Consider the following 15,214-nt stretch of genomic DNA (forward strand, 5'->3'; position numbering starts at 1 on the left):
TGGGTTAGTCCTGGGTTAGTCCTGGTTTAGTCATGGTTTAGTCCTGGTTTAGTCCCGGTTTCGTCCTGGTTTAGTCCTGGGTTAGTCCCGGTTTAGTCCTGGGTTAGTCCTGGTTTAGTCATGGTTTAGTCCTGGGTTAGTCCTGGTTTAGTCTTAGTTTAGTTCTGGTTTTGTCCTGGTTTAGTCCCGGTTTAGCCCCAGTTTAGTCCCGGTTTTGTCCTGGTTTAGTCCTGGTTTGGTCCTGGTTTAGTCCTGGTTTAATGCTGATTTAGTCTTGGTTCAGTCCTGGCTTAGTCCTGGTTTAGTCCTGGTTTAGTCCTGGTTTAGTCCTGGGTTAGTCCTGGTTTAGTCATGGTTTAGTCCTGGGTTAGTCCTGGTTTAGTCTTAGTTTAGTTCTGGTTTAGTCCTGGTTTAGCCCTGGTTTAGTCCTGTTCCAGTCCTGGTTTAATCCTGGTTCATGTGGCTCTAACAAGTGGGAGATGTATTTTGCTGCTTTAGCTTTAAAGAACCACGACATTATTTAGTTTTGTGTTGAAAATACAGTTTTTTACATTTAAACTCGGCTTATGGAGTTTCCTGTTTGAACTTGTGTAATACAGGAGGCTTATATGACTCTGCTGTATATCATTCATAAAATAATATACAGCAGAGTGATAATATGTCACGTGACCACATATATATTTTATACATGTTCTCTCACGTTAAGCCTGAAGTTAATGACACTTTTGAAACAGGTCTATGTCTGAACAAACTATCCACAAGAGCCACAATGACATTTTGACAGTTTTAAACTAAATATACATACACTGAATTATGCAAAGCCCTTCAAATCCATCAAATCCATCCATACAGGAAGCTGAAAAAGCATGATCAAGTGATGAGGTTTTATTAATGGAAATGAGCAGCTTCCCCCTCAAAAGAAAATGATTTTGAACTTTGTTTGTTTTGACTGAGACCAAAGATTTAACAATGAAGTCATTTCACATCAAGTTGTTTTATTTTAAGGTTAGTGCATCCTTTGAAATTACTCAGCTCATCACCTTTGCATTACTTTAAATTCCATAACACGCTCCAACCAAACGGCTCTTTAAAGCCTGTACATAATGATCAGCTGCATTAACCTGGTGGTTCTTTTGGCCGCTCCTCGTTCACGTCTCTGCAGCAACTGACTGGAACCACCCACAGCCGACTTTAAAACTCAGCTCGTTTTCACCTCTGTTGACTTTTAAAAACTCAAGCCAGACTGTTTTAAAGGATCACTGCACAGGCTTTTAACACTTTTAGCATTTTTAATCTGCAAACGTTTCACTGTCTCATGTTCTGATTCACTGTGTCACATGACGATTGACATGTGACTGATGGTGCTGGATTATGCTGCTTCTGGCCCGGTCATCATCACATATGATGATTTAGTCCTGGTTTTGTCCTGGTTTAGTCCTGTTTTAGTCCAGGTGTAGTCCTGGTTTAGTACTGGTTTACTCATATTTTTTTCCTGGTTTTGTCTTGGTTCAGTCCTGTTTCAGTCCTGGTTTAGTCCTGATTTGGTCCTGGTTTAGCCCTGGTTTTACTCCTGATTTTTTTTCTTGGTTTAGTCCTGGTTTAGTCCTGGTTTCGTCCTGCTTTAGTCCCAGTTTAGTACTGGTTTAGTCCTGGTTTAGTCCCGGTGTAGTCTTTGTTTATTCCTGGTTTAGTCCTGGTTTAGTCCTGGTTTCGTCCTGCTTTAGTCCCGGTTTAGTACTGGTTTAGTCCTGGTTTAGTCCCGGTGTAGTCTTTGTTTATTCCTGGTTTAGACCTGGTTTAGTCCCGGTTTAGTCCTGGTTTAGTCCCGGTTTAGTACTGGTTTAATCCTGGTTTAGTCCTGGTTTAAACCTGGTTTAGTCCTGGTTTAGTACCAGTTTAGTCCCGGTTTAGTCTTTGTTTAGTCCTGGTTTAGTCCCGGTTTAGTCCTGGTTTAGTCCCAGTTTAGTCCTGATTTAGTCCTGTTTTAGTTCCGGTTTAGTTCTGGTTTAGTCCTGGTTTAGTCCTGGTTCAGTGGCGGTTTAGTCCCGGCTTAGTCCTGGTTTAATCCCAGTTTAGTCCTGGTTTGGTCCCGATAAGTCTCTCCAAGTCTGGTTTTCACAGTACACCTATGATTTTTGCAATGTTTTGTAGACAATAAAAACTGTGAAATGTAAAAAATGTTACTAATTTAACGTGACTATAAACATTTTTAAATTTTCCTTCTCAAACACCACAGATGAAACTCTCCCTGCAGATGGACTGTGGTGTGGACAGTCATGTAAACACAAACAGTAGTACAACTGCTGACCACTGACTTTGAAGAGTAGCTTACCTCCTCAGTCTAATCTTATTATTCTGTCACCGCACTGTTCCGCACACACGAGGTAAACGACAACACACAAACACACACTCTTTCCCGTCATTCATGTGTGTGTGCGTGTGTGTGTGTTGTGAACAAGCTAAAAAAAGCCTTTGTTAGATAAATTAAACTAAAAATACTCCACAACAAACATAATATAGGCCTAGATTTCTGCGTACGTTTGTGTTTCTATTTTTAACTAGTCCAATTAGTTAACAGCCTCTAATGTGCTCATCCAGTTAACTAAACCAACACTGGCACAACCCGGGCCGAACCGTGCCAGCCTAGTATCACTTCTCCTATGACGTGTTGGGTTAAAGGGGGATTTGTTGTGCTGTTTGCCCCTAATACATCCATAATTTGTTTATCTTTGACATGATTTATTTTAAAACCAGGCGCCGGTGATACGGACTACAGCTATGTCCGGAAGTCAAGTCAAAGCTTAATCACGAAATCCTTTTTTTTTTTTTTTACGATCGCCACGTACGTTAACTCTCCCCCAATCAGACCAGAGAACCACGCAGCGTAGCTCACGACTCCCCTCGGGCCAGGTATCGACCATTTTCAGCTATCGAAGCCTTTCTGAAACTGCTATATCCAATTGCGCTCGTGCTAATGTCCCCGCTCCCGCATCCCGCACGTTCTCCAATTTTCCCCCGCTCTGTAACCAGGCAGAGGGGGGTTAAACGCCCTCCTCTTTGATGCCCCTCCGTGTGACGTGCGTGGGCAGACGTCATCGCCGTGAACGCGGCCGAGCTGTTGCGAAATCCCTCTCTCTTTCACCCCCTGCATCTCCCCTCCCCTGCATGTGAGGAAATCCCAGAAAGCTGGTTCCTTGATTTGAGTCGTGTCTTATCTGGGTCTAGTAAGCATGAATGCACAGCCGATGGCCAAGCAGAGAACCAGCCACACTACAGGCTTTTATTACCACTGTATTCATGTTTAAACGCAGCCTGTGCAATGTACGTGACTGTAAATGACGCCGTTGCTTCACCTTTATCGTGTGCTGTTTGAGATAAGATCCATTTAATGAGCAGTGTCAGTGTGAAAAGAAATCTGCTGTTTAATGTAGGAGTCGCTGTCCATGGTGCTGAAATGCGCATGTCCGCTGTCCATGGTCCTGAAACGACTCTTACGCGTTTTATGGCACAAAGGCAGAGTGTTTTTTTTGAATGGCAGCGCTGGAGAAAATGTTACATAACCAGATCCAGCTGTCTGTTAAAGCCCTCTGCTCTGAGCCACACTGTAAATGCATTTTGGCTCTTTATCAAACCTGCCTGATGTCACTAATGGATTTACTTGTTAGTGGCGACTGCCCTCTGGTGGACAAATACATGTATTGCAGATATTCTTTCTTATTTTATTTATTTATTTATTTGTCAGGAACCATGTATAAATTCATTAATCTTACAAAAAAAGAAGGTTTGTACCAGATTTAGCTACTGCTACTATAAAATATTTTGAATTAGACATTTTTCATTTATTTATTTATCTATTCATTCACTCATTTATTTATGTATTTATTTATTCATGTATTTATTCTTTATTGATTTATTTATTTATTTGTCAGGAACCATGTACAAATTCATTAATCTTACAAAAGAAAAGGTTTGTACCAGATTTAGCTACTGCTACTATAAAATATTTTGAATTAGACATTTCTCATTTATTTATTCATTCATTCATTCATTTATCTATGTATTTATTTATTCATCCTTTATTGTTTGCTTATGTATTCATTCATTCATTTTTTTATTATTTATTTATTTATTTATTTATTTATTTATTTATTTGTCAGGAACCATGTACAAATTCATTAATCTTACAAAAGAAAAGAAGTTTTGTACTAGATTTAGCTACTGCTACTATAAAATATTTTGAATTAGACATTTTTCATGAATATTTTTGTAATCAGTGCAGGAATAAACACTATAAAAAGATAAGAAGGCTGCAGTGTAACAACTTACTGTTAATTAAAAAGTGTTGAGTGTAGTGTTTAACTATGAAATCAGTTTACAAGCTTTACAGAATGAAACACAGTTGATTAACAATAGTACACAGAATACTTTCCGAGTTTAAAAGCGTAGAGTGAGGACAGCAGCGGTACATGTGGATCATGGCAATATGTAATGTCTTTAAATGAGTTTAAAGCCCATTTTTCACTACACTGTTTTATTTTAATCCTTACTTTACATAATCTTTTTCATAATAACAATCATAGTGACAATCCTTTTATTTACAGTATAGCAGCTATCAAGAACACAGGAGAGCACATCATTCTTGACATGAAGGATTACACTGGGTTACAAAAAAAAACACTTTTGAAAGTTGTCTATATTTTTTTTTAACTAAGTTAGGGCCATTTTGCACCACTGAATCTGAAAATTATATCCATTTTTGTCAATCAAGTCAGGTTTTTATGCTAATTTGATTTGGAAAAATCAGATCTTCTGACTAAATGTATTACATTTTTGTGACATTATCAGTTGATTTTTGTTAATATTTTTCATCCAGAAAATGTTTTAGGAGAAAAAAATTGTTTTCTAAGAGAATGTATTAATGAAATGTTACATTATATTAATTGATAAAGGTAAGTACATGTAAATTGAACGTTACATTATCATTGTGCAAAATTCAGGGCATGAACTTCCGTTTCTTCGAACCCGTCGAATGCTCAGCAGCAGGGATGTCTCTCTTCAGAGTCCAACAGTAATCAGCCATCATGACTGCATCCCAGCGTCCCTGATACCTGGTCTCCATCTCTTTTATGTCCTGATGGAATCTCTCCCCCTGCTCATCACTCATTGTTCCCAGATTCTCAGGAAACCATGAGAATCTCCTGGTTTCCCTCTCTGTCTCTTTCTGTGTCTCTCTCCTCTCTCTCCTCGTCCACTGTTGCAGATACTCGGTGCATGACTTGCATATGCTGTGTGGCACCCAAGCTTTATCCTGGTCACCAAGTTTAATACCAAAATAAGCATGGTAAGCACGCTTTATGAAACTTGTGACTTGATTCCTGTTAGGAACATTGGTGTATTCACTGCAGATGTAGCAGAATATGTCAGGCTTATTTTTGCAAGATCTTCTAGTCAAAGCCATTTCATTCACTTGCAATATATATAAAAAAAAAAAAAAATTAGTCATAAGTTGGCACATGCAAAATGTTCAGAATTCGTTTATTGCGAAAAATATAAAAGAATTTTGCATCATATGACGTGAAAATACCTGTACGCAAACAAAATCGTCAAAAAACAAATATGTAGCTTAGTACAGAACATTGACCTGATTGAGCAAAACCAATGTGATTTTTGGATTCAGCACATCAAAATCATCCTAAATTAGCTAAAAAATCTTAGACAATAAATTTGGTGTTGACCAGTGTTATTATCAAGTCTGGAGACAAAACAGAATAAAAAAGTGTTCATATTTACACACACAGCAGTCACTTGTTAAGGGACTGTGTGTAACATTGTTATTTTAAATTTCATAAACATGGTCTAACTGTGTCCCCAAATATGAAGTAAATCAAGTATAGCAGCTCTTACTGATAACAACTGTAATCTCAACTTACAAAACTTTGAAAAGTTTGTTGAGAAGTGGTTTCCAAGATGATTATCCAAACAGAAGAGAGTAGAATGAGCCTCACATGAGTCTAAATGCAGTTGGTTTAAACCTAAAAAGGCTTTAAACTCCAGCAGCTGCAGACAGTCATTGAGTAATAATCAATAAACATTTCTAAGTTTTCACATGAGGCCTGTCCATATATGAAACGTGTCTGTGTGCTCTATCTGCAGGTTAAGTTTCAGTTTAAGAATCAGTTTCTCAGTATCTTCATGGTTGAACTTGTTTTCTGGTTCATCTGTGTGGTTTAAACACACAGCTTATGGGACAGGCAGCTCTTTATATTTGTGTTTATTTAGTTTGCTTGTAGAAATTTCACAACATACTTTTTTAAAAACTGAAAGTCACTAATGGACATAATGGGATGGACTTTTGGAGGTTACTGCAGCTCGTCTGTTGAAAATAAAAAAACATTAACAAGTCAAATTTGTAAAGCCGATTTGTGATAAAAAAATCTGAGCCTTGTGATGATGTCATACTCCCAGGTGGATGTTTTGTCCTCTGACCTTATGCTCTTTCCATTTTACAGTATCGGTCATGTATTTTGTGTGTGTGTTTGAATCTCTCCCCTTTCCCCATGTAATCGTGGCTGTGTGAGTCAATATTCCACCTGACCAATCCTGTGTCTCACCTGCAGCTCCCTCCCACCTATTTAAAGAAATTCAGTGCACCTGCTGCTGGTCAGTATGCCGTTTTGTGTCTTTTGTTTGTCACATCACTAATGTGGAAGTGACTCTGTGTTTGAGACGTTTGTAGTTATATAAATGTGACTCTTGTTTTCTGTCACTATTGCACTGTGACTATGTTAGTACTGACTCTGTGTTTGTGAAGATTTTGTCCTGTCATTGTAAAATTTGTTTCTTAGTTAAACTTTTCCCTTTTTGTTTGAATAGTTTAGATCCCTTTTATTTAGTTTAACTTTTACATTCCTGTTCATTAAATTACTTACTTAACCATTTTTCCATCAGTTTTTTGTTACTTCCCTGACCCTAGACGAGCTGGGTCGTAACAGAGGAGACAAGAGACAGTTTTCCCTGTTGATTACACTGTACTTTGTCATGAAATATCCAAAATGTAATGTTGAATCTGACCATTTCTGTTAATGACTGGACCCATGAAGTCGATGTGCCACAACAGAAAACTGCATTCGGACAATATTCATTTTAGCGGCTCCCATCTGTATTAAACATGATTGGCCTGTTTATTTATTGATGTTATTATTTTATTTATTTTTTATTAATATATTATTATTATTTTTATATTTTTTAATAGTTTATTTATTTTATTTATTCATTAAATTTGTTTATTTTATTTTATTTTTTTTTTACTTTTTAATTGTTTATCTGTTTTTTTTTATTTTTCAATTAATTTGTATTAATTATTTATTTTTTTATTATTTTTATTTACTTTTTATTGTTTAATATATTTGTATCTATTTATTTTTATTGTTATTTTTTATTATTTTATTTATTTATTTTTATTTATTTTTATTTATTTTTTTACATTTTTTTATTCATACACAGTGGTAACACAGTGTTGATAAGACAAACCAAGAAAAAAAAAAAAAGACATACCAAGATATAACATGGTTTGTAGACGTCACAGCTGTGTGTTATGTGTGTGTGATATTTCTGTGATTTTGGAGGGATTAGGTGGAAAGGGCACAGGAGAGTGCTAGTACTAGTAATTCATAAGTGAGAAAAGAAGATATAAAGAATATTAATGGGGGAAAATATAAATAAACACAAAAATAAAATAAACATGATTGTCCTGTTTAATGTTGAAACCCGGCGTTCGAGCCCAGATCTCATTGTCAGAATATCTCACAGTACTGAAGCAAAGGCGGCTCTGTGACTTTAAGTACCTCTAACTAGATGTGAGCTCGTTAGCCTGATCAGTGTGCGGCGTCAGTGAAAAACGCTCTGGAGATGGATTTGTCTTCAGCCCTGTTAATTCTCGGCGTTCACACAGGAAGCACGGAGCCATAAAATCAAAGGCTTCTCAATGGACACACATGCTGTCACTGTACAGGCTGTGTACTGCTAATTAGCTCAGACACGCCAAGCAGGACTTAATTAACGATTGACAGGAAGAAGAAGAAGAAGAAGAAGGTGAGGGACAGATCTTACAGCAGTTAAAAGAGAGCTAGAAAAAATGAGGAGCTGGAGCGTCGTCCTGTTGCTCGTCGAATGGCCGAGCTTCCTCCCACACCGAGTGAAGAGCGCACACTTCTCTGCGGCAAAGGATTCTTATCTGTTGCCAAGGTGATGGAAAACTGCAAAAAAAACATGTTACATTATTTTCATTTCCACTTTATTGGGTGAACATGAAGCTGCTCTGAAATCAGGCCAGTCGAGTCACTTTTTCAGTATCAGAACATTTTAAACTGATGCTTCAGAAACAGCTGATTTTTTTTTTATAAACTCAAATACAACTACTGTAAAATCTGAGAAAATATGAGGATGTCTGAGCGTAGGCCGACCGTTCAGACATAGACTCTACGCGTAAATGGATATAGCTAATCTGCTAGCCAACAGGAAGCGATCATAGGTGCATTTCAGCTCCATCAACTCTGGCTCCAATTCACTTTCTAATGAAAAACTGTGCCTGATTTCTCTAACTGCTGCTGTCAGACTCATCATTTTGGTCTTAAAATGTTCGTATTAATCCGCTCTACATGATCCTGGGGTTTTTATTTCGCTGAATGAATCCAGATATGAAAATATTAGCCGCCTTCTTTCCCTGAAGTCGCTGTCGATAGCGTTAGCAACAGGTTTGATTGAGTTGCTAAGTGCCCGTTCTCTGCTAAACTATCGGTGCGGGCGGGAAGAGGTGTTAACTTCAGCATCCTCGCCCCAGATTGGCTCTTTGGTTGCTAAGATACCCACGGTCAGATTTCCAAATATGAAACTTAGCTCCAAAGTCGCCGCTATAACTGCTAGCGTCGATTCATTTGACGCTGTGGGTGACGTCACACTCACTTAGTCCACTTCTTTACACAGTCTATGGTCTGAGCAAAGAATCTGTTAAATAAATGAACAGAAGACCAGATGAATCTCACTGGACTAAAGTTTTACCCATTTCCCGTCGGTTTCACATCTTCTCAAAGTTGTAACTAGACAGATTCAAACATGTTTTTAAGTAATCCTCCAATTTCCACTGTCCCAACACACTCACAGCTTTTTTCTACACAGGTAAAGAACCATCAGCACAAGGTCATTTTAGATCAATATTGTAATTTTAACTATGCAGCAGATTAAAGGCCCATGTCCCATATAATGTTGTTTCTTCATCACAAACAGACCTGGAGTTGTGTTTTTTGTTTCATTCATACATGTTTAACACACAAACCCTGCATATTTACACTGAGCTCTTCTCTCAAACAGAAGACACTCTGTTCCACCTTGTGATGTCATCATGTGGTGATACAGGAAGTGCTCCTCTGTGTTTTTAAACTCCACACACCTTCATTTCTAGAATCATTTGGATCATTTCAGCCCTGGAATTGCCAATCTCTACTAAACAAATGGTAAAAAGTGGCTGCTTACATGAAAAAACACAAAAAAAAAAAAACACTTGATGACATCACAAGGTGGAACGAAGCATTTTGAGCTTTGGAGATGTAGACAGACAAACCCCAAACATGTGCGAATGAAACAAAACACAACTCCAGGTCTGTTTTTGAGGAGATAACAGCATTAGAACATGACTTAAAGCTTGAGTCAATTTTTGCGTAATATAGAACCTTTAAAGTGACTCAGTGACCAGCACAGTGCCACCACATGGCCGGGGGTGGTATAAAAAGTTGAAAGGTACTGCTATTTTGATGTAGTTTTAAAAATGTAGCTTTGAAATACAGCGAAACTAAACAAGATCATTATAAAAGGACGCATTAGTAGAAGTATTATGTCTGTACTTCCTCAATAACTTTACAGTATCGTCTGACGGAAATCCCACTTCGTTTATATTCCCGTACCTTATTACAAATTTAATAAATGTTTTTACGAACTACCGATCAGCTTTGCATAGCGCCGTCACGAAAGATAATTATAAGATTTGTCATGTTTTGCTCCTTATTAAATTAAAATCCAAGCGCGCGACTTTTAATTGCTAAAGTCGACACTGCTTTTGCAAGTTAAAATCTATGAGGCTCATTCCATTTAACGGCGTTTTAATGAACAGCACTTTGTAAACGCGGCTCTCAGCAGGTTCGCCTGATTTGAATTAAAGCCGCTCACTGTTTGCTGCTAATAAAGGTCCGGGTTCAGCCTCTGTGGACTCCCGTTTCCAATCCATTTAACAGGGATCCGCTCAGTACACTACATTTACCGCGCCGCGCGTGGGCTAAGACAATCGTAGGCGCCATATTATACAAAACAAAACCACGGAAATTGAGTAATCCTTTCCGCTTGACTTGGGTTAAATGTGTTTAGGGGGTAGCGGGGGATTCAGGTAGCTGTTGTTCACTTGTTAAATCCATAGACAGATTTGCCCGAGACGAGGTTTATGAGCCAAAAATAAAAATGATTCAACGTGTATTATATCCTCAGGCGGCGAAAATGTGAAAAACTGCTCCCAAGTTGTACCATAGCGTTGACGTTTCTAGTTTGTCTGCGCTCGTGGTCGCCTTTAGCGCCTATCTACGCCCCAAAATATAACACAATATCGTTACTTTACAGGTCCTTAGAGCGGAGGCTGTCTTTGGATTGAGTTATGGGGCTTCAATCAATGTGAGTTATAAAGTCTTGACATAGGCTGTGCCCGTGCGACTCTGAAATTTATAGCTGTTTGGATTGGAAGCCGTTTCCTCGTGGCGTCTACATAATGCCCACCAGTTCTTTATTTTTAGGTATTCTTTCTGGCTGTATAACTTCTGTCTCGCAAACAATCAGAGCAACATCGAGGGACGTTTAGTTTAGTGCGCTGGAATTATTGCGTCTTCTTGGCTGAGAGAGAAACAGGAGAGAAGAGACGAGGAGGGGGAGCGAGGAAAAGAGGAGCCACGGTTGAGAATCCCTGTTTATTTTGTTTAATTATGTTTAAAGCCTGTAGGGGGCAGCACAGACCGTTCTTCTCCCGTGTCGCTCTTGTGATTACTATTCACAGCAGCAACCTGGAGCACATCAAGAGCCGCGCACACACGTGAATCGATGTGGTTGATCGCGTGCCACGGTGAAATATTTGCGCGGGAATGATACTTACAGCGGCGGGATGGTGTTTCAGACGCAGCCGGATCAGACTTTCGGCTCCTTTTATGGGATTCGAATCTTTTGGGTGGTTTACTTCGAGGAGACGTTCACAAAACTGGCTCATTTATTATTTATTTATATGACAAAAAACAATGTGAGAATGTTTTTAATCTACAAAATGATCACACAAAGAAATAACCGAGGCTCGGATGTGGTTAAAATGGTTCAAAAACTGACTGGAATGAAGCATAAATAAAAAGTTGCACTACAATAATAATAATTTAACTGTTATTACGATGCCAAATCTGTATTTTTCTGCACAAATCTACCATTCGTGTCGCTTCTGTGCTGCTTTTTGCGTCGATTCTGTGTTAATCAGTGTAAAAAACGCATAAAAATCACAAAGAAAAACATTCAGAGATCCGTTACGCTAAGAAAGGAATTGTTCAGGAAGAGCCGACTCCTTCCTCGTTCACGTATGTCACATCACTCCAGCTGGCTCTCGTCACCTTCACTATTCTTAGCTCCGTGCATTGTTGTGTCTAGATAAACATGAGTTATGAATTGCAATGAGCCCGTGTGTGTGTGTAGCATAATGCAGATGTTATTATGGACACATTCACACACATGATGTTGGTAATGAGCTAACGAGCTAAATCTGGGGCTAACGCTTTACTTTTGTGGGATTGAGGAATGCGTACGTGGTCCTAGATAAATCAAAAATCATCTAATAACCCTAGATCTTTTGTGTTTCTTATATAGGGCCGTGTTAGTCACATATTCAAACACATTACATTGACATTTCCATCTCCCAAGGATCCACCAGCGAGTGAATATGTGCTAATCTATGTAACAAGTGCGAATGTGTTTATTTTAGAGATCTTTTATCTACTCTTTACATTATCTATCCATATATATATACAGCGTGGGGCTTGTCTCTAGTCTGCTGATCGAAGTATCCGTTGGGGATAATAAAGGATGTACTAAAATTAAAGGCATTATGCAAATTGTACATAGCCACTGCTCCGGGCCAGTCTCCATCTTCTTTATGCTAAGTTAATTCAATGAATCTTTGTGAGAGCACTTTCACCAATGATTGAACCAGAAGCTGAACGTGAGCCAAGTCGTACAGATTAACAATGTCACATACTGGAAACTGAACCACTGTGTTGTTTGAGCCATTTGTTTAAGTGTCTGGAGCTGATGAGCACAGAGTCCCCACGAGGACTGTGTTTGTGTGTGCGTGTGTCTGTGTGTGTGTGTGAGAGAGAGTGTGTCTGTGTGTAAGAGTGTGTGTGTGTGCCTGTTTGTATAAATGTGTGTTTTTATGTGTGTATGTGAGCATGTGGGGGTGTGTGTGCGTGTGTTTATGTGTGGGTGTGGGGGTGTGTGTCTGTGTGTGAGAGTGTGTGTTTATATATGTGTGTGTGAGCATGTGTATGTGTGAGTGTATATGTTTGTGTGTGTGTATATATGTATGTGTATATGCGTGTGTGTGAGTGTGTATGTATGTGTGCATGTCTCTGTGTGTGTCTCTGTGTTATATGTGTGTGTGTGTGTCTGTGTATGTGTCTGTGTGCTTTTGTTTGTGTGTCTGTGTGTTTGTGTATATATGTGTGTGCTTGTGTATATGTGTGTATGTCTACTTGTGTGTGCATCCGTGTGTGTGTATGTGTATGTGAGCATATGTGTGTGTCTGTGTAGGTGTGTGTGTCTGTGTGTGTGTGTGTATTTGTGCGTCTTACAGGAAAGGTGCTCATTTGTCTTGTATTTGTCACATTTTGGCAGTTATATAAAGCCTTTGGAGTTGGCTTGTTGCCCGCACAATTGGCTGCTATTAATGCTGCTGCATAATTGCATTACATAATGTGTTGTGTGTCTGTGTGAGTCAAGCAGCTGTGGAGTCGTACTCTCCTCACCATAGCGCCACACGCAGGTCAGTAATGGGACTGTCTCAGGTCATTATTACTATTAGTTTATATCAGTGGAGCTTTTGTAACAGTTACGGCTCTTCCACATTTCACTGAGTGAACGGTAAGATCCGAGTCCTTGGAGATTTGATTCATTTATATTCTCGTATCAGAGCGGCTCTAATTTAAACACAGCAGTCGTACAATGTCATCAGTGACAGACAGAGAAATGTGTGTGTGTTCCAGAGGAGCGGTGAGGAGAGCTGCCTGTGGCGCCCCCAGCAGAGGGTAGTGCGGCATCGCGCATGAGCCTCTGCCCACAACAGCAGAATGGTGCAGGAGACGAGCGTCTGGATAGAGTGCTGCAGATTGGGAGGTACCAGCCTTAATGGGATAATAGGGTAATATCTTACCTACGCCATCATTGTGCAAGACAGCACATTTCAAAAATGACAGAATCACGGATGACAGCAGTATATCTCTCAACATCTCCCATATGGTGTACCTACAGGGACCATTAAAAGTAGAGCACACTGACAGCCCGAGTGCAGAGAACGGCTGCTGCTCTGAATCCAGTCACTTACGTAAATGAAATGCAATCATAATATTCACGTTAAAGACTTGGATGGCGCCACTGCAAAGATACACACATGAATCTGTTCTGAAGAAAAGCAAACAAGGAGGTAAGCCGCTATCCAAATGTGCTTAAGCTCAAGTCAAAGGTGTTCACAAGGGCCTCATCTGCATCACAAAAGCACGTTTCACAGGCGGCCGGGATTCCTCTTTTCAGACGGCGCTTTGTTGTGCGTGGTGTTGGCATGTGTTATTGGGATTCAGATGTCAAGCAGAACGCTCTTGTTACCTGTTTTGAAGCAGAGACGTGCTATTTCAGAGTTGGACACGTTTCTTCTCTACATTTACTCCGCGGTAAGGGCGAGATCAAACCGTCCGATTCAGCTGAGATTCCATCTGAGATTCCATCCGGCTCTGCCCCCAAACACAGTGTCAAGTATTGTTTCTGAGCTGTAGTGCACGCCGTTTGGGAAATATCTCGGCTGGCTCTATATTGGAAAGGAGCTCTCAAAAGTCCTCAAAAATAGAGTGAAGGAAGTTTGTCATGTTGCGAAAGTACAAAATAGTCTCTGGATACCGCAGGGTCGTACATAACAATGCGCTATTTTCTTTCCGCGCTGTGAAGAAACATCTCTGCATCCTAACACCCGATAATGTTCAGTTAGATTACATTTCGACATACATGTTCGAGCGTTGGAGACGGCGTTCGCTGCTTCCTGTACCTTTTTGAAGTTTCTTTCATCTGACAAGAGCTTTGAGACATCTAGTGTGGAAAAAAAAGAAGAAAAAAACGAAAGAAAAAAAAAACTATGATTTGGAAGCTCTGGTACGCTAATTGGTTTGCACTCCTCAATTTGTTCTGCCTTTTCATGCCAAGACCTTTGCGGTGCCAACTCTTGTAATGGCGTTCTCATTGTTCAGCGAAGATTTGGGGATATTTTTCGTGTGTGAAACTTGAGGGATCCATCTAAGTTTTGAGTTATGGATATTGCTGCAGTGATATTAATTGGTCCATTTTGGGTGTGTTCTATTAAGTCAATATCTGGTCTGAGCATTTCGCAACTGAATTTAATCCGCAATACGACGTTATAAGTGTTAAAGGAATTACAGAGCTTTCTTTCCTCTATCTCTTCTCATCTCGATTCTCAGCCTAAGGGACCGAACGCCCAATCTTTTAAGCCATAACCATCAGTATCTATTAGCTATTGGCCTCTTAAATAATGTGTATATTACGCTCGCAATTTCACAGAGCTCGTACAAGCAAAATTATTCCTCTGTGGCGCTCGTATCTTTTCGCACTGTCTATTTAGTTTGTCCGTGTCTTTGCCAACCGCATAACTCTCTAATAAATGAGCTACAAATGAGATAGGGCTTTACACCGGGGAGTTGCAGACATTATTGGGGCAGTGACCACAGCGCGCACTTCAGCTTAAGAGATTGGCTAGCAGCAAATCTAGAGGCTAGCTGAGTCTTCGGGCATGTCCAATCCCATTCATTCGAGCGTGAATGCCTCGGAGAAGAGGACCAGAGGAAACATCACAGATCAACACACCAGGGTCCCC

Source organism: Periophthalmus magnuspinnatus, chromosome 10 (genome assembly GCF_009829125.3).
Source record: "Periophthalmus magnuspinnatus isolate fPerMag1 chromosome 10, fPerMag1.2.pri, whole genome shotgun sequence".
Taxonomy (NCBI): Eukaryota; Metazoa; Chordata; class Actinopteri; order Gobiiformes; family Gobiidae; genus Periophthalmus; species Periophthalmus magnuspinnatus.